The sequence below is a fragment of the Rattus norvegicus genome, chromosome 2 (genome assembly GCF_036323735.1).
Source record: "Rattus norvegicus strain BN/NHsdMcwi chromosome 2, GRCr8, whole genome shotgun sequence".
In the NCBI taxonomy this organism is placed as follows: domain Eukaryota; kingdom Metazoa; phylum Chordata; class Mammalia; order Rodentia; family Muridae; genus Rattus; species Rattus norvegicus.
Window position 1 is genome coordinate 55,651,254 of NC_086020.1, and position 23,281 is coordinate 55,674,534.

General features: G+C 38.8%; 1 pseudogene; it reads right to left on the bottom strand.

Moving 5' to 3' along the window:
- Positions 1-10,171: 10,171 nt before the first annotated feature.
- Septin7-ps2 (septin 7, pseudogene 2) lies at positions 10,172-18,248 on the bottom strand (annotated as a pseudogene).
- Positions 18,249-23,281: the final 5,033 nt, after the last annotated feature.

Genomic DNA, 23,281 nt, shown 5'->3' on the forward strand with positions numbered 1-23,281 from the left:
AAGATGACACCAGCAATAATTATTCTTTTGGTTAAAAATCAGTCATACTCACTTTAAAGTATTTCTCTTTTCCTTGTAACAGTCTTTTCTTTCAATGATGATGAGTTGATCTTCTACCTTTTCAGTTACTTTTGTCTCCAAGAACTTTTTTAGTGAGCTCACCCATTAAGGTCTGCATTAAGCTAATTTGCATACCATTTACCCGTTGAATTCTTCACACTCGGATATTAATATTAATACGGCAATTTAGCACAATAGGTGTTAAGAACTAGTAATAAAATTATCATCAGGAAGCAGAGAGCAGGAGCGGAGCATATTAAATACCTGGAATTTTGATTGGGAGTCTTAGAAGATTAAATAAATTCCAGGTCAAAGGTAAGAGGTTTCTCCTCCAAGTCCAATGGAGACAAGTGCTAGGCATCTGTATGTGTTGGCTGGGTGGCTGAAAATTAAATGAGGTCTTTTTAAATATGTATTTTAAGTTTGTTGACTCTGCAATATGCTGACAAGTGCCTCCCCCACATAAAAAAAAAAAAAACTATGATTTTGCTAGGATCAGGGTCTTTGTAGGAAGATGATCTCAAATTTCCAGTACTCTAGTGGTGTGAGATTTCAGCTTGACTACGGGTTCCCTTTTCAATCTTCAGGAAAGATCACAATGTTTTAGGTAGTTTTTTTTCCCTTCTCCCTTTCTACAAAGGACTTCCACAATAACGCTGCTTAGCTTCGAAGGTTGAAATTCCCTGTTGTTTCCAAGAGATCAGCCACAAGTTACACCTCATCCACATCCTTATCTAAATCCCAATCCTCAGTGAGAAACTGCCAGATGATTCTAGTTGCTCTTGGATGTCAAACTGCCCTGAAGGTTGATTAATTGGATTCCAAATGGCTGGTTTCCTCTAAGGTCACCTTTATTCTTTTGGCATATACTGCAAGCAACCTACTTCTAATCAAACAAATGGACTGCACAACCAGAGTCGTCCCCAGTATGTTTGGGCATGTGAGTCAGGCCACTGCTTCCCTATTTGTCTTGTTGACAAGTTCTGGCTGCACAGCTTTTACTCCACATGTCCACTGTCAGTCAGTGAAGGTAGATGTCACCAATCAAGGGGCTCCGGGGGACAGATGGTACACAGAAAGTCATTCAGAGATTTATATGCAGGATGTTTATCACCACATTATTTATAATAGCAAACTATGACAGATCTTAAATATCCAATAATAAATTATTGTCACGCCAGATGATAGCACAGCCTGAGGTCATGAATATCTTTTTTAATGAACACTTTTAATAAAAACTTAAAAACCATAAGGTGAAATTTCGCTATGTATATAAATGACTTTCAAACAGGCACTGTGGTACATACCTGTAACTCCATCACTTGGGAGATGGAGGCAAAAGAGTTAGAGGTTCGAGATCAGCCTTGGTTATACAGTAAGTTGGAGACCAAACTGGATGCCGTAAGGCCTTTCCTCAAATAAACCAAAAATAAAATAAAATCATGCCTAGAAGAATAATGGCAGGAAAACAAGTGTTGCTAAAAGGTAGAGTGAGTATTGTTTGCCTCTTTGCTTGTGTAGTCTAAACTTTTTTCTTCTAGATTTTATCTAAATAGCAAACCTTTTTAAACTTGATCTGAAGATTCATTTTTGCCTTCTTTGTAATAATAAATTGTTAATTCTGCTGTGTACATAGACTGATAGCTTGGATAGTAAATACCTCCTTGGTCTGGATATACTCATGTGAAAGATGTTTGGCCATTTTTAGCCAAACTTGTGAGACTCACTTGAATCATTCATTATTTCCATGCAAATCCTAAATCCCTTACAAGTCACAAAAGTTAAGTTTGTGATCATACACATATCAAAGATGAATTTGGCAGTTAACGTAGAGATCCCGAGGATATACAGAGACCAGTATATAGTAGGCAGCAGTGAGTGACTGTAGAATGTTATAGATACAAATAATGTCATAAAGAAATAAAAAATTGTGCACTAAACAGTTGAATAAAAAAATCAAACCTAGACTCAAGAAGTTGGACACCAACAACCCAAATAGCACAATTAAAAATGGGACACAGAGCTAAACAGAATTCTCAACAGAGAAGCACTTAAAGAAATGCTCAAGTCCTTAATTATCAGGAAAATGTAAATCAAAACAACTTGGGGGCTCCATCTTACATACATCAGTATGGCTTAGGTCAAAAACTCAAGAGATAGCACATGCTGGTAAGGATGTGGAACAAGGGGAACACGTCTTCATTGCTGGTGAGAGTGTAAACTTGTACAACCACTTTGGAAATCAACTTGGCAGTTTCTCTGAAAACTCAGAATAGATCTACCTCGAGACCCAGGTATACTGTTGGACATATACCCAAAAGATGCTCCAACTTCCCACAAGGACACCTGCTTAACTATGTCAATAACAGCTTTATTCATAATATCCAGAAACTTGGAACCACCTAGATGTCCTCCAACTAAAAACTGGTAAAGAAAATGTGATACATCTGTACAATGGAATATTATCAGGCTATTAAAAACAACGGCATCATGAATGTTGCAGGCAAATGGATGGATCTTGAGACTATCTTCTTGAGTGATGTAACTCGGTCTGAAAAGGACATGCATGATAGTGTATTGACTTAAAAGTGGATATTAGTTATATAATACAGAATACCTGTGCTATACTACACAGACCCAAAGAAGCTAAACAAGAAAAAAGGCACAAGCAAGGATGCTTGAATCTCACTTAGAAGAGGAATAAAACAGTCATAAAAGGCAGATAGAAGGGAGGACCTAGGTGGGAAAGGAGATAGGGAAGGGGGTGGGGTGGGGGTTACAGGATGGGACAGCAGGGATGGCCAGTTATCCATGAGAATGAATGGAAATCTACAACTGACAGGGGTAGGGAAGTAGGGGACATCTCCAGAAAGAGAGAAACCTAGGCTAAGGGAGGCTCCCAAGAATCAATGGGGGTGTCCTTAGCCATGACTCACAGGGGATACGGAACCTGAAGAGGCCACCATCTATAGCCAGGCAGGAACTCCAATGGAGCCATAGGGACACCAACCCACCCACAAAACTTTGGACCCCAAATGTATCCTGTCTACAAGAAATGCAGGGATAGGGGATGGAGCAGAGACTGAGGGAGTGGCCAACAAATAACCGGCCCAACTTAAGACTCATCCCATGGGCAAGCATCAATCCTTGACACTACTAGTGACACTCTGTTATGCTTGCAGACAGGAGTCTAGCATAGCTGTCCTCTGAAAGGCTCCACGCAGCAGCTGACTCAGACAGATACAGACACCCACAGCCCAACAGTGGAGTGGGCTTTGGGACTCTTATGGAAAAATAGGACAAAAGATTTTAGGTCCCAAAAGGAATAGGAACTCCACAAGCAGACCAATAGAGCCAACTAACCTGGACTGGTGAGGCTCTCAGGGTCTGAACCACCAACCAAAGAACATATATAGACTGGCTCTAGGCTTCCCCACTCATATGTAGCAGATGTGCAGCTTGATCTACATGTGAGCCATGAACAATTGGAGTGACAGGGATTGGATGGGCAGATGTCCCAAAACCTGTTACCTGTACATGGGGCATGTTCTTCTAACTGGGCTGCGTTGTCCAGCCTCAGTGAGAGAGGAAGCTCCTAGCCTTTCAAAGACTTGAAGTGCCAGGGTGAAGGGATACCACAGGGGCCCTCACCCACTCAGAGAAGGAGAGGAAGGGATGGGAGGATGATTGTGGGAGGAGGTGACCAGCACGAGGGCAGTAAGTGAGATGTAAAATGGATAAGTAAACAAATTAAATATTTAAAAAGAAACTAAGGACTTCCTGTGTTTACCGGAAGTCCCACACCTGCGGATCCCGGCCCGCAGCAGCTCTCTGCTCCCAAACCCCGTGGGAGAGAGACCTCACCGCCTGGTCAGGTGGGCACTGCTGAGGCTGCAGAGCGGAAGAGACCACCAACACTGCCCACCCCTGCCCACATCCCTGGCCCAAGAGGCAACTGTATAAGGCCTCTGGGTTCCCGTAGGGGAGGGCCCAGGAGCGGCAGGACCCCTGCGCATGAGACACCACCGGAACCTGAAGGAAACAGACCTGATAAACAGTTCTCTGCACCCAAATCCCATGGGAGGGAGAGCTAAACCTTCAGAGAGGCAGACACGCCTGGGAAAACAGAAGAGACTGCACTCTGTGCACATCCTGACGCCAGAGGAAAACACCAAACGTCATCTGGAACCCTGGTGCACGGAGGCTCCCGGAAAGAGCGGCGCAGATCTTCCTGGTTGCTGCCACAGCGGAGAGGACTTAGGCAGTACCCCACGAGCAAACTTGAGCCTTGGAACCACAGGTAGGACCAACTTTTCCCCTGCAAGAAACCTGCGTGGTGAACTCAAGACACAGGCCCACAGGAACAGCTGAAGACCTGTAGAGAGGAAAAACTATACGCCTGAAAGCAGAACACTCTGTCCCCATAACTGGCTGAAAGAAAACAGGAAAACAGGTCTACAGCACTCCTGACACACAGGCTTATAGGACAGTCTAGCCACAGTCAGAAATAGCAGAACAAAGTAACACTAGAGATAATCTGATGGCGAGAGGCAAGCGCAGGAACCCAAGCAACAGAAACCAAGACTACATGGCATCATCGGAGCCCAATTCTCCCACCAAAGCAAACACGGAATATCCAAACACACCAGAAAAGCAAGATCTAGTTTCAAAATCATATTTGATCATGATGCTGGAGGACTTCAAGAAAGACATGAAGAACTCCCTTAGAGAACAAGTAGAAGCCTACAGAGAGGAATCGCAAAAATCCCTGAAAGAATTCCAGGAAAACACAATCAAACAGTTGAAGGAATTAAAAATGGAAATAGAAGCAATCAAGAAAGAACACATGGAAACAACCCTGGACATAGAAAATCAAAAGAAAAGACAAGGAGCTGTAGATACAAGCTTCACCAACAGAATACAAGAGATGGAAGAGAGAATCTCGGGAGCAGAAGATTCCATAGAAATCATTGACTCAACTGTCAAAGATAATGTAAAGCAGAAAAAGCTACTGGTCCAAAACATACAGGAAATCCAGGACTCAATGAGAAGATCAAACCTAAGGATAATAGGTATAGAAGAGAGTGAAGACTCCCAGCTCAAAGGACCAGTAAATATCTTCAACAAAATCATAGAAGAAAACTTCCCTAACCTAAAAAAAGAGATACCCATAGGCATACAAGAAGCCTACAGAACTCCAAATAGATTGGACCAGAAAAGAAACACCTCCCGTCACATAATTGTCAAAACACCAAACGCACAAAATAAAGAAAGAATATTAAAAGCAGTAAGGGAAAAAGGTCAAGTAACATATAAAGGCACACCTATCAGAATCACACCAGACTTTTCACCAGAAACTATGAAGGCCAGAAGATCCTGGACAGATGTCATACAGACCCTAAGAGAACACAAATGCCAGCCCAGGTTACTGTATCCTGCAAAACTCTCAATTAACATAGATGGAGAAACCAAGATATTCCATGACAAAACCAAATTTACACAATACCTTTCTACAAATCCAGCACTACAAAGGATAATAAAGGGTAAAGCCCAACATAAGGAGGCAAGCTATACCCTAGAAGAAGCAAGAAACTAATCGTCTTGGCAACAAAACAAAGAGAATGAAAGCACACAAACATAACCGCACATCCAAATATGAATATAACGGGAAGCAATAATCACTATTCCTTAATATCTCTCAATATCAATGGCCTCAACTCCCCAATAAAAAGACATAGATTAACAAACTGGATACGCAACGAGGACCCTGCATTCTGCTGCCTACAGGAAACACACCTCAGAGACAAAGACAGACATTACCTCAGAGTGAAAGGCTGGAAAACAACTTTCCAAGCAAGTGGTCAGAAGAAGCAAGCTGGAGTAGCCATTCTAATATCAAATAAAATCAATTTTCAATTAAAAGTCATCAAAAAAGATAAGGAAGGACACTTCATATTCATCAAAGGAAAAATCCACCAAGATGAACTCTCAATCCTCATCTTCGGTTGGTTTATATACAAGTGTGCAATTTCTAGGCTTGAAAGTAAAATGATGCTATCTGGTGCTGGATAGAGGAGCCTTATTTTTTATTATGGCAGCTTGCTATTTTTGTAACATGGTGATTTGGTTGAACACAATAAAGTACAGTAGTAACTGATCTCCCCTTCTTCCTGGATGAGTGAGAAGATGATTAAATGTTGATGTCAGCATCCTTGAGCATATTCAGATGAGCTTCTGCTTCTGTTGAAAAGGATGCTGTGTTTGATTGTGGTCCGAAGCTTTGAAGCATTACTTGGCATCTCCTTCCTTGGAGGTCTCACTGTTTAAACATAACAGATTTGATAGCTTGTTGGTAAGGTGAGGTCCAGCTTGTCTCCACTAGGTCATCTTCATGTGAATCCGGTGGCTATACGGTTTTGTTCTAGGGATATTTCATTTTTTTAATAACGGTTTTAGCTGACATTCATGGAGAGAATGAATCCTTAGAACTGTGCCACTAGTGAAAGGAAATCCTGTCTAGAGTATGTTTCTTTACAAAGCTGTGTCACACCATCCTTTGGGCCCTCTGCTGGAAAAGTAGAATCAAGTCTCAAATAATGCCTTTTAAATTGTATCCTCTAGTATTATAGATGTAGGACAGTACTGTATCATACCTCTGTGGATGTAAAATAGCTTGTACCTGCTTTATGATACATAGTAGTGACCGTGCTTTATCAGAGCTGTTTTTAATGATGTTGCTCAGAATGTTTTCTTTCCAGATGATGATTGAGAAGCTAATTTAAAAAAAAATGGTGCCAGGTACCACAAGAGTAACAGAACTGTGCTGTTTTCTCGGGTTTTGTTTTTTTACTTTTTTTTTTTAATGGAGTGTGCTGGATGTCTCTACAGTTTTGTTCAGATGACTGCAAAACCTGGAAAAGCTGTTGCTGCTGTTGATGCATAACACACTGCTATTATTGGTCTTTTTATATAAATATAAATATATATATACAGATATATAATTTGAATTTTTTGAAACTTTAGCTGTGCTGTCAACTTTGGAAAAAAGTATCCCCGTTTACTGTGTTGAGTTGGCACTGTACAGAAATTAACAGCCATATTGGTCTAGAAATGTTGAACTTAAGTTTTTTCCATTTGTACAAGGGTAACACACTGTATTAAATATGTAAGGTCTTATCTACGTGGGTTTGATTACAAAAACTAATAAAGTATTCTCGAAATTTAAAAAAAAAGAAATATTCCAACAAATCTCAGGCATCACTGGGAATTTTCTGGAACTGTATGAAGAAAACACAGCAGAAATTCCACACAAGCTGTTTAAAAAGCCAAGCTTTTGAACTCCTTCTGTTGTCACGTAACTCCATTAAAGCACAAATCCCTGGGCGAGAAAGCAGAGGCAAAGGTGCCTGGGATGGTTTAGGGAATGGTTGGTAGCAAAGGGGCATGGGAGCTCTCTTAAGAATGATAAAACCTTACAACACTAGACCATGGTGGTAGCACTTCAGCTGAAGGAATCCACTAAGGATGAAAACCGTGCACGCCCAATGAATCCTTTTAATTATGTGCAAGCGATACTCCAGGTGCAGTGCCTCACCAGTTTCCATAGATTTTCTCTGATTTAAAAGAGCTGCCAATCTGATACTCAAAATGTTTTTCTTTCATAAGCAGCTTAATTTCTTTGAATGTGTTTGTTCAGTTGTAAAAATGTAGACAGTGATATTGATTTTCATGCTTTGTTGTTTTTTTTAATACAATTGTGATGTAAAAAAAAGAAAGAAAGAAAGAAAGAAAGAAAGAAACTAAGCCCGGGAGCTGAGGAGCTTGCTCAGCCTTCAAGGTGCGTGCCACTCAAACGTGAGTTCCTGAATTTGGATCCTTAGCACTCACATAAAGAAGCCAACTATGGTGGGACTCACATCTGTAATCCAGACAGAAGGATTTCTGGAACTTGTAGCTAGTCATTCTGACCAAACCAGTGAGCTCCAGATTCAGTGAGAGACCCTCATGGAGAGCAACAAAGGAAGACATCCATTGTCCGCCTCCGGCTTTCACACAGATACATGTGCACATGTACTCATACGTGCATTTACACACACACACAGAGAGAGAGAGAGAGACAGAGAGAGAGACAGAGAGAGAGACAGAGAGAGAGACAGAGAGACAGAGACAGAGAGAGAGAGACAGAGAGAGATACACACAGAGAGAGAGACAGAGACAGAGAGAGTCATAAACAGATATACAATGTACACACAAAACTTAACCCTACACCCTTAACATTGATAACAAATTCTGAGTTGCTGTTTAAGCTCAAATAAACCTATCTGACATCCAATTCCTGCAGGAAAAGCAATAATAGTAAGATAAAAAACCAGTTCACTCTTCTGAACTGTGAAGAGTGTGTGTGTGTGTGTGTGTGTGTGTGTGTGTGTGTGTGTGTGTGTGTGTGCTGTAATGCAACTGGACAGAGTTAACAAGAAGATTCACCCATAGTTCTACATCTGTTTTATGTTGAGGTGGCAGATGCCCCTTGGTCACTAACATGAGCCCCTGTTGAATTTCTGTGGGTATGTGGAATGAGCAAAAGAAAATACAACAAACTAAAACAATAAACAAACAAACGGAAGAGTTGCAGTGACCAACAACAGTTTGTTTTCAGCTGCTGAAATGGGATAGTTTGTTATGTCTTCATCTCACTCACCTGTGAGATATTAGCTGTGAGTTTAGCAAATGGTAGGAGGCCATAAAACGGTGATTTGGGTGATCACATCCCCAAATCGTGCTCTAGAATAACTTCTCTTCCCTGGCCTCGTTCAGAATGAAAAATGACGCTTCCTAACATGGCCTACAATCACTAGTGTACTCAGGAGAGAATAGAGAAATTAATTGGAAATACGATAGAGAAAATATGGTATTTCATTTTAAGATATATGTTTTCTATCAATTCATAGATAAATTAGGAGAATTAAAAAGATGAAATAAATCCTTTAATTGAGAATTTACCAGATAGAACTGAAAAAAAATGTAAAAATTTGAATACTTTCCTTGGAAACTATTAGATTGAATATTATTATCAATCTTAGAAATGTTTATTGTTTTTCTAAGCACTGTAAAGTTAATTAAATCTGCTTTATATTTTGATTGCCAAATCATTCCCTAAGCGTATTTTATACTGATTACTTATCAAACTGAACTCTAAAGAACTCTAGAACTCATTCACTGCACCATAGACATGAAGTCTTTGTGTCGGTGCGGTAGAACTTAAAAACTAACGTATCTGCAGTAGGAGGTAGTATTTAGTTTCCTGTCGTCCCTCGAACCCATTCATTCCTCCATCTAAAATCAAACATCTAAAATCCTTGCTAACCTCTGTTTTAGACTCAATGAGTGAGTTTCAATTGGTTCAAGTTAGTGAACAAGGTCCCATCTTCCTGCCCATATGGCTTAGACAAGTGTGTGTGATGCAAGTCCCTAACAGGTGAGGGGCTACATCTTGATGATTTCTAAGAAGAGTTTCCTCATTGTTTTTATAGTGACTAATCGATTATTTACTTATCGATTTTTTTTCTGTTTCATCATACACATTGGTAAATTTTGTTAACAATACAAAGAACACAGGAGTGCAGCAAATGGATATAGCTAAATGTAGAATGGTGACTTTTTCTCTTCCAGAGGCCTGATACCCACTGAGTGTAGATAGGAATGTATTGGTTATTAGCTTCTCAATTTGCCCAGAAATGATCTACAAGTGCATTTCTTCTTCTGTTACTTACCACAAAGAGTAAAAGGGGAATTAAAAACAAGATTCCTCATTGGTTCCTCCCATATAAAAGATGCTATATTCTATTTTAGCAGGGTCAATATATGGGAACTATCTAAATTAAATGGTACTACAAAATAAAACAGTGATGAGATTCTGGCTAAAAAGGTACTAATTTATAATATACATATACACATACATATATATCCTATACATTTGAAGCATTTTAATCTCCTTCAAAAACAACAAAAAAATCATTTCTGTCAGACTATGAAATCTATCATTATGGTCAAATAAATCCAAAAAACACTAATGTCCAAGTTGGTATATTGGTAGCTAATATGTAACTGGTGCTCAATAGAGTTCAAAGACCTTGCCTTTCTCCTTGTTCTTTTTCAAGGTTCTTAAAGAGTTCTGTTGGTCTAAAATACGTTGTTGAGCTTCCCAGTTTGCTTTCTCTTGTTCAGACTTACAACATTTTCCCTCTAATGTTTTGTGACGTACTTCTAAAATCTTGTTCATTTGCTCATGGTGCTGCTGGAGCTCTGTTCCTTCAGTCCTTCAGTTTTTCAATTTTTTCTTGAGCTTCATCTCAGACGCCTGTTGCATATCTGTTTCCCTTGGCTACATGGCCTTTTCTTGATTCTCCCATCTGTGTCAAAGGGCTCTTAGTCAATTGCCCTTTATTCTCGTTTTATCCACTCCACTATAAGTCACTGCTGTTAATTTTCTGCTTCTGTAGTTCTCACAGTATACATCATTAGTAACATATTTCAAGTTCTGCACGTGTGTTCTAACCAACATATTTATTGGAACTATAAAATCCAAATGTTCACCATTTTCAACTTTAGCCACACCCCAAGGATAACCTTCCTCTGACTCATTTGGCATCAATTTCAATAACAGTATTACTTCCAAATGCAGCAAAAGGTAAATGGTCCTTTATCTTCTTAACCAGCTCATTCTCTTCTTCACCATCCACTTATGTAAATTCATATATTTTAATTTTATGTTCTTGGATTTCTTGTATATCTGACTTTTAAGATGCTGGCCTTCCTCTGGTGTGTGTCTGCTTTGACAATTAATGGGATGGTACACACTTATTTAGGTAAGAGTTTCACAAACTCAATACCCAATGGTTGAAGTTCATGTCTTGAGGAACAATGAAATATAAACAAATTATACTTATGTTATCAAGCAACTGACACCTGTTCACTCAAGATTCTGTATTTACCTGATCCTCCAATATACTATCAATGTAATCAATAACAGGCTGCCAGCAACTACTATTACCCACTACATCTCCAAATCCTGATGTATTAACTAGCAGCAGCAGCAGCCGCAGCAGCAGCAGCAGCAGCAGCAACTGAACACTGCATTCCTGGACTAAAATTGGATTGTTGAGCATCCACAGTCTTTTTGATTCTTTAAGAAGGCCCTAAATAGGTGCTGGAGAGATGGCTCTGTGGTTAAGAACACTGACTGCTATTCCAAAGGTCCTGAGTTCAAATCCCAGCAACCACATGATGGCTTGCAACCATCTGTTAACTTATATATAATAAATAAATCTTATTTAAAAAAAAGAAGGCCCTAGATATTCTGGAGAATTCAAATCTGTGAGGAATACTGAGTTGATTAATGATGACGTTGCCAGTCTAGATTCACCTACTACTGTAAGTGTTCAAATCTTCTTTTTACTGATTTTGCATATATGATTTGGGAGGTTGCCAAATCCCAAATAACCCCCCAAGGTTCTTCGTTTGAGCTACCGGGATGCTGCAGTGGATACTCTTTATCCATACTTACTTATATTCAAAGATACCTTCATTCAGAAGTAATTGTGTTATTAGTAGCACACACTTTGTTCTTAAAATGACTGTTAGTTACATGTGACAAGTTATTAATATTCAGAGGCTGTCAATTAATAATAATAATAATAATAGACTGAAGTTCTTGCTTATTCACAGAAAAGCTTGTGCTTGGTGCCCTATGAACCCAATGATACTGAGGCATCTATACCAAGAGAAAGCAAAGATATGTGGAGAAGGTACATGCTCTGACGTAAAGGCAAGATTTAGCCCACGTCTTCGTCCAGACATCAACTATTTGAAGGAAGAAGACCCCAAAGATTCATAAATTCCAGTTGTTTGACATATCTGATGTTGACATCTTTCTCTAGGTAGACATGCAGCTCACTTCAGTGTCTTTATTCCAAATTCCTGATTGAGAGAACTCACAAGAAGTACAAAGTAGCTATTGTTTTATACAGTGAGCTTAAATTGGCTTGCTGTATAACAATAGACAACCAAAGATAGTTCTGTAAGGAATATTTCTAGTTTTAGGATTCATACAATGCAGTCAACACATATAAATAAAGGGAATAGAATGCCAATCTCATGCTGGAGTGGCTCAGAGGGGATATATAATATATATATATTTACAAATACAAAAGGTATATATGTGTTTCTATACACACACACACACACACACACACACACACACACACACACACACACACAGAACTGGTGAATCTGAATCCATCCTATACAGAGCTATTTGAATTATTTTGGAATTTTTTTTGCAAGTTAGAAAGTATCTAGTAGTAAGTTAAAAAGAATCTATGAGTTTTCCACCACAGCATGCATAGAATGCCATATCTGTGGAAAATCATAACTAACAACCTGAACCAATATCCAATTTCTGTTAAGCCAGATGGTATAGACTGCCTAATTCTACCTTTTAAGCACTACTATCATTCTAAAAAGAACATAATCTGAGTAAAATAAGATTTTTTTTATCTCAGAGTAACAGATAAGAATCACAAGGATACTGTGTTTTTATACAGAATATAAGGATGCGGTTTAACATGTACTTTCTTTCTGGGGGAAAAATGGCTTTGCAGCTGCAAGACCCAATCACAGGTCTAGATCACAGCACCTGTTTATATTATTATGTAGAGGTTGATAGGCAACCAATGAACTGGGTAGTGTAAGACCTGGAATCCTCAGCCCGAAATGAGATGTCTCCATCAGATCCCTCCCATTAGGGCTCAGGAAGCCCCATAGAAGAGGAGGCAGAAAGAGTGTAAGAACCATAGGGACTGGAGGACACCATAGCTCTAATCAACAGGATCTCTGTTCATATAAAGTCTCGGAGACTAAGGAAGCAGCACAGGAACTGCACGGATCCAGATGGAGTCCTTTAACTGAGAGGAGAAATGGACACAAGCCCTTATCCCTAGCGCAGAAACTGTCTCCAGTTAAGAAACACTTGCAAATGAAAATTTAATTTTCTCCAAAGGAATCTCATTGGGAAAATAACTACTCTTTTTTTTTTCATTTAAGCCATCATGTATACTTTATTTTTCCATCTTTTTGCTTAAAATTCACACATGTCCAGATGAGAGCTTTTTATCATTTTTCACATGCCAAGTAGAGATCTTTGATATCTAAAAATACATAAAATACCAGATCATTGGGCAATAATATGCATATATTATTATTTATCATCAGCAGAAAAAAATACAATCTTTATATTTTATTACATGTCGATTATCACGAGATATTTTGATGATTTTTAGAGGTTTTCAGTGCTATAGATAATAAACACTGATACATTTCTTCAGAGACATATTTTTTCCATCTTTATTAACTTGAGTATTTCTTATTTACATTTCGATTGTTATTCCCTTTCCCGGTTTCCGGGCCAACATCCCCCTAACCCCTACCCCTCCCCTTCTATATGGGCTTCCCCTCCCTACCCTCCCCCCCATTACCACCCTCCCCCCAACAATCACATTCACTGGGGGTTCAGTCTTGGCAGGACCAAGGGCTTCCCCTTCCACTGGTGCTCTTACTAGGATATTCATTGCTACCTATGAGGTTGGAGCCCAGGGTCAGTCCATGTATAGTCTTTGGGTAGTGGTTTAGTCCCTGGAGAAAATAACTACTCTTAAGGGTGGGCTGTATGTCCAGCTATAGATGGCCAACAGAAAATGAACTCAACGTCTTTGGAGGTTCCTAGCTTCATAATGCTGTGTCTGGCTCTTTTAAAGCTTTACATATATATATATATATATATATATATATATATATATATATATGTGTGTGTGTGTGTGTGTGTGTGTGTGTGTGTGTGTTTGTGTGTGTGTGTGTGTCTATATATATGTGTGTGTATATATATATATGTGTGTGTGTGTGTGTATATATATGTGTGTGTATATGTGTATATATATATTAATTTTTTCTCTCGTTTTAACCTTACAGGTCCTTTGAGTATGTGGGATGATTTCCAGTTTTAGGAGATCTCTGCACTTTTATCTGTTTCCTGTGACTTTTCTTGGTGTCTTATCTGTTTACTTTCTAGTTTTCCAATGCGTTAATTTTTGTTCTATCATCAGAGCAGAGCAGAGCAGAGCATATATTCCCCAAGAAATCTGTTTGATTTCTGATGAGATACAAAAAGTGGTAGATCCAGAGAGGAGAAGGGGAACAACTTGGAGGAATAGAGGGAGGCAAACCATAATCAGGGTATATTATGTGAGAAAAAGTATGATTTCAATAAAAGGAAAAATGTTTTGCGTTCTTTGACTGTACTTCGGGCTGCTGGCACTACACTGAACACTGAGGAACACAGCCCAAATGTGCACAAGCCTAACTTTTGGGATCCTGAGTGGACAGGTTGACAGCAAAGCTATGAGGCTGTTTCCTGTATGAGTCGCTGACTTCTCATGATCTATACGCCCATCTTACACACAGCTGGAAATGTCATTTTCCATATTGCTTTGACATTTTGCTTTTTGTTTCAAAGAACGCCTGTGTTTTATACTGTTTATTTTCCCAAAAAGACTATTGAACAGGAACAAAAAAGGGCTGAGTCTGAACTGGATGGGGGAGGGAAGCATCTTCTGTCAATTTGAGGTCAACTCAAACCAATAATCATCAAACGTGCCTTCAATGGACCATGGACAACTGAAGGGAGGGCAAGGAAGGAAGGTGGCCCGCCAGGCCTCGGCTCCTGAAAGCAAACGTTCATCATCCCAAGATGTGCATCTCATTAGCACTAATAAACTAATAAAATTCTGATTGGCCTTCACTTTTCATACGGTGCACTGGATTTCTATTACTGCAATAACAAAGCAGCTCATAGCAACCCACCTTTTATTACTTTTGGTTTGGTTAAGGGCCAAAGTGTATCTTGTTGGGCTAAAAGCTAGTTGCCAACAACAAATTCATTCTTTGTGGAATCTCCAGAGAATAGACCCTTTGCTCTTGGTCACTCCCATTCAGACACCATCTCCATTTCTTGGTTCATGAGTCTCTTTCTTTGTCCAACCTTAGCATCTGTCATACATCCATCTACTCTACTGTTTTTTTGTTTTTGTTTTAAATTTGTCTCACCAGAACCTGTGTAGCTGTACAAGATCTGGCCAGAGAATCCAGGATAGTTTTTCAAACTTTGATCACCTCTGCAGTTTCTTTTGCCATGAAACAGGTTCTAGAGACAGAAAAGGTGAGCTTGGGGCAGTTTCTGTTTACTGAAAACATCCTCCATTGCGATAGATTATGGATCTTGGAAAGTTTTTAATTAATTATGAGCCATTTCAGAGGCAGAAATGACCAAAGTCATTCCTTGCGAAACTAAAGCTATTCTGAAAGCTTGGCTGCATTGGTCCCTTGATGTGAGATGAGACCACAGCTCCAAGAATCCTCAAAATAGTACTGGAAGGACGACCCCTCTCTGTCTTATATCAATTTTATTATGCATTATTTTTTATTGTCACTCCATAGAGGAAAGCACAGCAGTCAGAAGTTTAAAGCAGAAAAAAATGAAACATAAATCTTCATTGTCTGAGCCTTGGGTTAAAATAACAGGATATACTCATCAGTCTTGTTTCAGTAAAGTGTTCCTCTCCTCCACCAACTGATGAAAAGGCAAGGCCATGTGAGAACGAAGCAGCCTGGGTGCTAACTAGTTAGTTAGGGGTGTGACCACAGTCACAGAGAGGGGTGACATTGATTGCCTTAATCCGAGTACCAAAGTGCAATAGGCACAACCAAGCTTCAAACTTCTCACCACCCTCTCGGCAAATGAAGGGGCTTGAATTAAGATTAACACTGCCTTAGAAAAAAATGACACATTGTAAACACAATAAAGATCTGGCAATGACCCTATATTAAAAAGCTTTCTGTCACGTTAACAAATAACTGAAATAGTGGATACACAGAAAATTTTCATTTTGGCTTTCCTGGAGATTGCAAGCCACACCTGGCTGGCTTGTTGTTTTTGAGCTTGTGAAAACTGGTATATGGAGATTTAAAAGCAAGACAAGTATGAAGGGATGGTATGCTCAATATGTTATATATTTTATTTAAAAAACACAAAAATATGTATGCTTACTCCATAGCTAAGAACTACAAGAAAAGGCGACAAAGCCACAGTCTCCCTTGGAGGCATCTTCTGAAGAACCCATTAAGCACGTCTTAAAAGTTTCCACTACCTCCTAGCCATACCCAAAGCAGGGACCAAGCCTTCACCATAGGGGCAGATAGTTACCCATGTCACTATACTTCCCAAGTCCGGTGATCATGAAAATCATTTGGAAATCTTTTAAAGTATACTGCTTCCAACGTGCCACCCCAGACCTACTAACATAGAACCTGAATATAAACGTATTTGTTTTCACCTGGAATAATTGTGGGCTCAGAGTCTCACTGCCTCCACCTGCTAGCCTAGGACTTGTCCTGGAAGCTTCTAGCCTCCTTAAAATCTAATCTAGGCCTAGAATGCTTTCAGTCTTTGAGACTTACTGCTGAATGAGCTCACCCTTTCTAGTTCTTTCTGAGCTGTTCAGGCTCAAAAATCCTCTCTAAGCTGACTGATTCAATCTGGCTTCTCTCTCGGCCTCTGACTGAATTGCCCTGCTTGGCCTCAAACTAACTCAGGCAATGTGTTCTAATTTTCTGACTCCTGATTCTCTGACTCGTTCTGTCTTCATCTGTGTGGAGCTCGTTCTCTCTCTACAGCCTGTCTCTATCGCTGTCCCTGTAAAACGGCCTCCTCTCTCTGCACCGCCCCTTAAGCAGCTTCCCTTTCCTCTCTTTTCCTGTGAGAGTTGGGCGTATCCTATTGTGTCAAATCGTTCTCTGATTCATTACTTTGTCTGCCACTCAATGAGGCATCATTTCCAAACACTGGTGCTTCCTTCTACAGACTAGCATTGCCCTTATTGTTTGGAATTAAGTGCCATAGAGATTAAAGGTGGGTGCTAAGGGCTGAGCCACACCTCAACTAGAAACGGGGATTTTCAAGAAGTAGCACAATATCAGGTTTTACAGTGTGATCAAATAACCTGCAACTCCTGAATAAGAACGCAATAAAAAACCAATCAATAAAATGAAGGGCGAGTGGCTGGGGATTTAGCTCAGTGGTAGAGCGCTTACCTAGGAAGCGCAAGGCCCTGGGTTCCGGTCCCCAGCTCCGAAAAAAAGAACCAAAAAAAAAAAAAAAAAAAAAAATGAAGGGCGAGCAATTTATATCACAACTCGAGCTGCCCGCCTGCTCTGAATCCATAAACATTGGCCCCAGTCCAGACTCCATCCCTTATCCATCTCCTCCCCACCCACGCTAAAACCTCTATTCCCTTCTGTAGCTTGTACTAATATAGTCAGATCACAAGCTGCCAATACCTTTTTTTTTTTCTGAAAATTTACTACTTTAAAATTCATGTCTGTGCTGGAGAGATGGCTGAGTGGTTAAGAGCATGCCCTGTTCTTTCGGAAGTCCTGAGCGTGGTTCCCACATCAAACATCTCCCAATCATCTGTAACTCCAGCCTTGAGGGATCGAAGCAAACACACAGTTTAAAATAATAAAATAAACCTTAATCAATGCCATGCCCTCGTCCTCTAGCATTGTTAATCGTATTGGCTAACTGTGTCTTGAGCTTTAGATTCAGAAATCACAGACATTCATACCCACTGCTTAGAAGAACTGTTTCAGCCCCACTCAGTAGCTCCGTAATGTTTATTGTTTGATATCACTAAAGAATAGAGGAAAATTAGAAAAAGGAAGTGACAGACAAAGGTGATGATGAGACTGCTATAACAAATGTGTGAAGGTAGAGGTATGCAATTTATAATTCCAGTTAGCATTTCTCCGAAAGGGGAAGCAAGATCATCTGTGGCAAAATAACCTTAATTACTCCTGTGCCACATAAACTCTACATACTTCTCTATGGTTCCCCAAAAGATAAGGAGGTAGCATTTCCCACTTAATTGATGCAATTTAATCAAAACAATTTAAATCAATAAACTACCACTTTGAACAAAAAGCTGAACCAAGCGCTATAATTATTAATAAAGTTTACGTCCGTCCACTGTGACAGGATCAGGACCCATGTAAACCAGCAAAAATGTATTCCTCACAGGCATCGCTACATGAGGTATTATTTAAACAATAGTAACGATATGTTTGCCATTTACTACAAGATAGGCATATAGCAAACTTTGCATGGATTAATATAAATTAAACCTAGCTGTACTTTAGGATAAATATTTTCCATGGTCTTAAACTTGTGAAAACTAAACACTAATAGTCCAAGGGCATACGAAGGTAAGAATATCCTTTGCTATTATTAGAACTCTACTGAATCTGAACCTCTTAACACAGAACTCAGGAATTCTTGTTTTTAACTGAATCTCCAGACTGTCAACTTTGTGAAAGCAGCCTTTGACTACACTAGAACAGGAAATAAGATGATTGTAATTTTCAATTAGACAGCTAACTCTTTGCCTAAGAGAGGAGTCTAGCTTGAGGGAAGAAAACTCAACAATCCTAAGACGAACAAGTGGGCTCTTAGAATAAGTCCATGAAGATAAAGAAGGCCTCACCAAGGCAGAAAATTTTCAAAACAAAAGGACTGGTATCAATATGTGTTAAAAACAAAACAGCAGAATCATTCATCAAGCACTCCCCATTGTCAGGTACTATGTCCATTTCTATATATGACGATCTTGACAGTGAGTAAATTCTATATGGATAATTTGTTATTATCTTAGACGCATCTGAAGCTGAACACTTCACATTATCATACCTCCAGAGAGTATCACTAACTAATACATACTTACAGAGGTGTTATAGATCATGCCTCGATCCACACAGTCTAGGAATGCTCAAAGACAACCCTACATTCTTCAAAGCAAAATCATAGCTGCAGCTCTCACATGGCCACAGCCATGTCCCTGCTTTCAGGTCCTCTAGCACTGTGCTCTGACCCTTCTGTGTCTGTCATGGATACAAAGTAAATACAGCTTGGCAAATCGTTTTTTTCTGAACAACAGACATTCATGTTTCTTTCGTGGGCCCATTATGGCTCTATGTTACTGTTTTATCTAAGCTTTGGAATTTGTTTTTTATAACTGAGATTGATCCACAACTAGAAATTTTTGGGGGACACTGCAGGTATTCATGATTGGCCAGGTTAGACATTCAGGAAAAAAAAAGCTGGAGATGCCAGTAAAACCATAATTGATTTCTGTCCTAAATTGCCAGGGGTTAGCATTGTGCAAAGCAACAAGCAAGACTACCTGCTTAGTGACCACAGAGGATCACACTCTCTGGTTATAGGCTGATCAAGACAGGGGATGCTCATCCTCCCCTGGGAGCCCTCATTTAACTTCACCCAAGAGTGACAGATATTAGCAGGTGGCATCCTCAGATCTGAACCACTGGAGCTCCTGAGCCACTGCTCATGTCTACATACATGATTGTTCTATCAAAGTATAAAGAGATGGGATGGGAAGCTGAAGGGAAGGACAGGAAGATCCTGCTCCTACAACACAACCCACTGGCTAAATGCTTCTTTTACTGAATATTTGCTGGGAAAATTGCCAATAAAATATGTGCATTAATGGCATTATATGGTACATGCATAGCAGCATGTATTACCATGTCATGGTAAAAAACATACTTTTCTCAAAAGTTCTGCATGTTGAGCCATATGTTAAATATAACATGGAAAATCTCCAAATTTCTAGCTAAATATATGAGATAACTTTTCCAAGCACCATAGTGGCCTCTCTAGAATTCTAAAACAGCTCATTTCAATCTATAAAATCAGAGAAAATCTTTGCCAAGCCTTTAACAAAGGGTCGATATCTAGAACACAACGAGGGCTCAAAATTTTAAACAAGAAATCCAACAACTCGATAAATAAATAGGCTAATGACAAAACAGTACTTAAAAGATGAATACATACAAATAATAAACATACGGAAAATGCTCAAGTTCACTAGCCATCAGAGAGGAGCAAAGGAAAACTACGTTGAGAGTGTATCTCAGCCCAGTCAAAATGGCAAGCATTTGGAAAACAAATAGTAACACGTGTTCACACTACTATAGTCACATAAAGCCCTTATAAATTACCCACTAAAAATGTACGATAACCCAGCGACTATGGAAGTCTGTAGAGTAGTATCAAAATGACTAAAGGCAGATCTTGTCAAATGACCCAGTTGCACCACTTGGTTATTTCTCCAAGCATGTATGTCACAAAGGTACTTGCACACTGATGTTTCTTCCAGTCCTGCTCACAACAGATCACTAATGAACTAACCTAGGTATCCAAAGACTAAGGAATGAACAAGGTGAATGTGGCTTATAGACTACAGAATTGTTTTCAGTCAAAAGCAAGATTGAATTTAGCTTGTTTGCAAGAAAATAGATACAACTGGATTTGTCTCACTTGTGAGTCCTAGGTTTTATATATATAAATAAAATTATGTCTGTACTTGGCATAAAGGTAGCAGCAGAACTGATTAGGAGAACAAGGAGTCCCTGTGAGAAGAAGAAAGAACAGAACTAGAAAGCCTGGGTGAGGCACAAGCGAGAGAATAATGTGATAAGCATACAACATGTGCTAGTTTTTAATGGTCCTAAGGTAATACAGTGCCACAGACAATGGAAACGCACAATACAAAAAGAAAACTAAAACAAGTCTCTTAGACTTTGAAGAATGAGGAGAGCTAAGAACAGTTTGGAAGTGTCTTAACCCAGTACCTAGAACAACAATGATTTGAGCCTATAAACAGTAAAGGAGCAAAATATTTTAGAATAGAAACATAAGTTTATTTTGACAAATCTTAAGCACCATTTGTGAAGGAAGACTGTAAGCTTTGCTCATTGTTTCTCTTAAAATAAGTGGCAATAGCAATGGGGTAGGAAGTTTTTTTTTTTTAAGACACACAATTAAAATATTTATTTAAACCACTATGAGAAGCAAATAGACTGAAAACACATTTGGAACATGAAAATTTAAGTCATCCCTGTCAGGACTCACTAAGCCAACTATAAAACTCATCAGAGATGAAGTCTTGTGAAGATGGATGAAAATAATGAAACCTAATGTTGAAGTACTTGGAGACTACTTGGAAACAAAATCACTCCAGACTAAGAGACTTGTTTGGGCTAAACCTACATATGTCTTTCAATATGGAAATTGTATTTACATATTAAATACAAGTATAATATTATAGGTATGTGTAAATGTTTATCCCAATTATTTCATATTGCTCTACTTAAAGTATAAAAATGATAATACTAAACTGCAAAAATACTAAACTGGTTTATATTATACATGTTTATACCAATATAACAAAATTCTATATAAGTATTAAAGCTCCAGAGGGAAACACTAATAGCATAGAAATACTATATTATGAATATTTTGAAGCAAGTTGTGCCATAGAGTATTTGTACTTTCTTATTTCTAGTTTTTGAACTATATTGAGTTATATATTAGGGAAAGGAAGTTTTGATAAAAATGTTCTTGGTATATCTCAAAATAATTTTGCATAAAGTTTTACATGGTAAGTGCTAAAAGTATATTTAATAGACTTGGATTAAAACAAAGAAATATTAAGATAGAAAATAAATTTTGATCATCCACTGATAAATCAAAATTTTTCCAATATATTGAAGTGTGATTTATTTATTTATTATTTATTTATTAATTTATTTATTATTTCACTAATTCATTTCAAAATCTATTCATTCAATAAAAATTTATCAAAAAAATTCTTAAGAACACGTAATTTCCATTGTCAAAAGTGTTAGCTTATCTTGATTGTTGTAGGAGATAAAATGTAAATTAAAGATTATTAATAGTATATTACAACCTACAAACGATGTTATAAAGAGAAACAATGCTGGGTGGGATAGAGAATGTGACTGTTAGGGTTGGGGTTAGCTGTACACTGACCACTCAGACACCAATCTCAGATAGCATGAAAATTTATTGAATGCTTGATTCAGGCTGATCAATCAGGATCTCAAAAAAGCAAAAGGACTCAGAAGCCTAATTGTGGTACCAGTCTTTTCTCAGGGCAGGGGGAAAAAATGATTAAAAAGTTAAAAAGGCAAGGAGGGGGGTGGTACAACATTTTGGCTAACCAGAACAAAGTATTATCAGCTAACCTTTAAGCTGATTGGTCCTCGAGAAACAAGAAGGGTAGTGGACAGGTAGTGAACATGGGAATTTCAGAGCATTGAGATAACAGAGCATAAGTAATACAACCATAACGTCTTGGCTTATATGACAGTTAAAGTAATAACTCCTAAAATGTAAAAAACTTAATTTCACCTTATGAGTAACATAGAGGCTACGTACAAAATGGCTGCAGTTACATCAGACCATGTCAATGGTGAGAATAGAAATCTGCTTTAAACAGGAGTCAGAGACTTCCTTGAGAAGGAGACATTCAAGCTAAGAAAAAGGTTTGGAAGAAGCCAAACTCGGAAGCCTTGGGAAGACAGACAGCATGGAAGAGAGCACATTTGAGAGCACTGGGTGAAAAGCAGTCAGAGACTTTTTCCAAGACAGGAATCTAAATTGCCTTCTGCTGTCACAAAGGTGAGAGACTGATATGGTGCCAAAAACAACAATCCAGACAAATTCTAAAAACATATACTTGGGTTGCAAAACTGCTCCAGAAGCAACAAGGAAAGAAGAGCTAACAGCTCAAAGAACTTTGGAGAGAGGGATTGAGGATCTGCTGCGGACCCCTGAGATAAGGAAGCTGGCATAGCCTAAGAGTTAAGCATCAAGATAGGCATAGGCAGCAGCCACTAGTAGGGAACAGAACCACCAAAGGGATTCCTTGATTTTAAAGCTCTGCTGTGATAAAACTGGAAAAGCAAAGAGGGTTATGAAGATTTCCCCCTTCAAAACACTGACTGAATTCAGTGATGCCAAACAGAAGACTGAAGCACACACACACACACACACACACACACACACACACACACACACACTGTATGTGTGCATGTGTGTGTACAACAATAACAACTAAAGATAAAAGGGACATTATTTTGAGAGAGAGAAACTGAGGGGTTAATGGGTTAATGGGTAGGGTGGGGAGAAAAATTATATAATTCTACTTTATTTTTTAAAAAAATTGAGCTACCC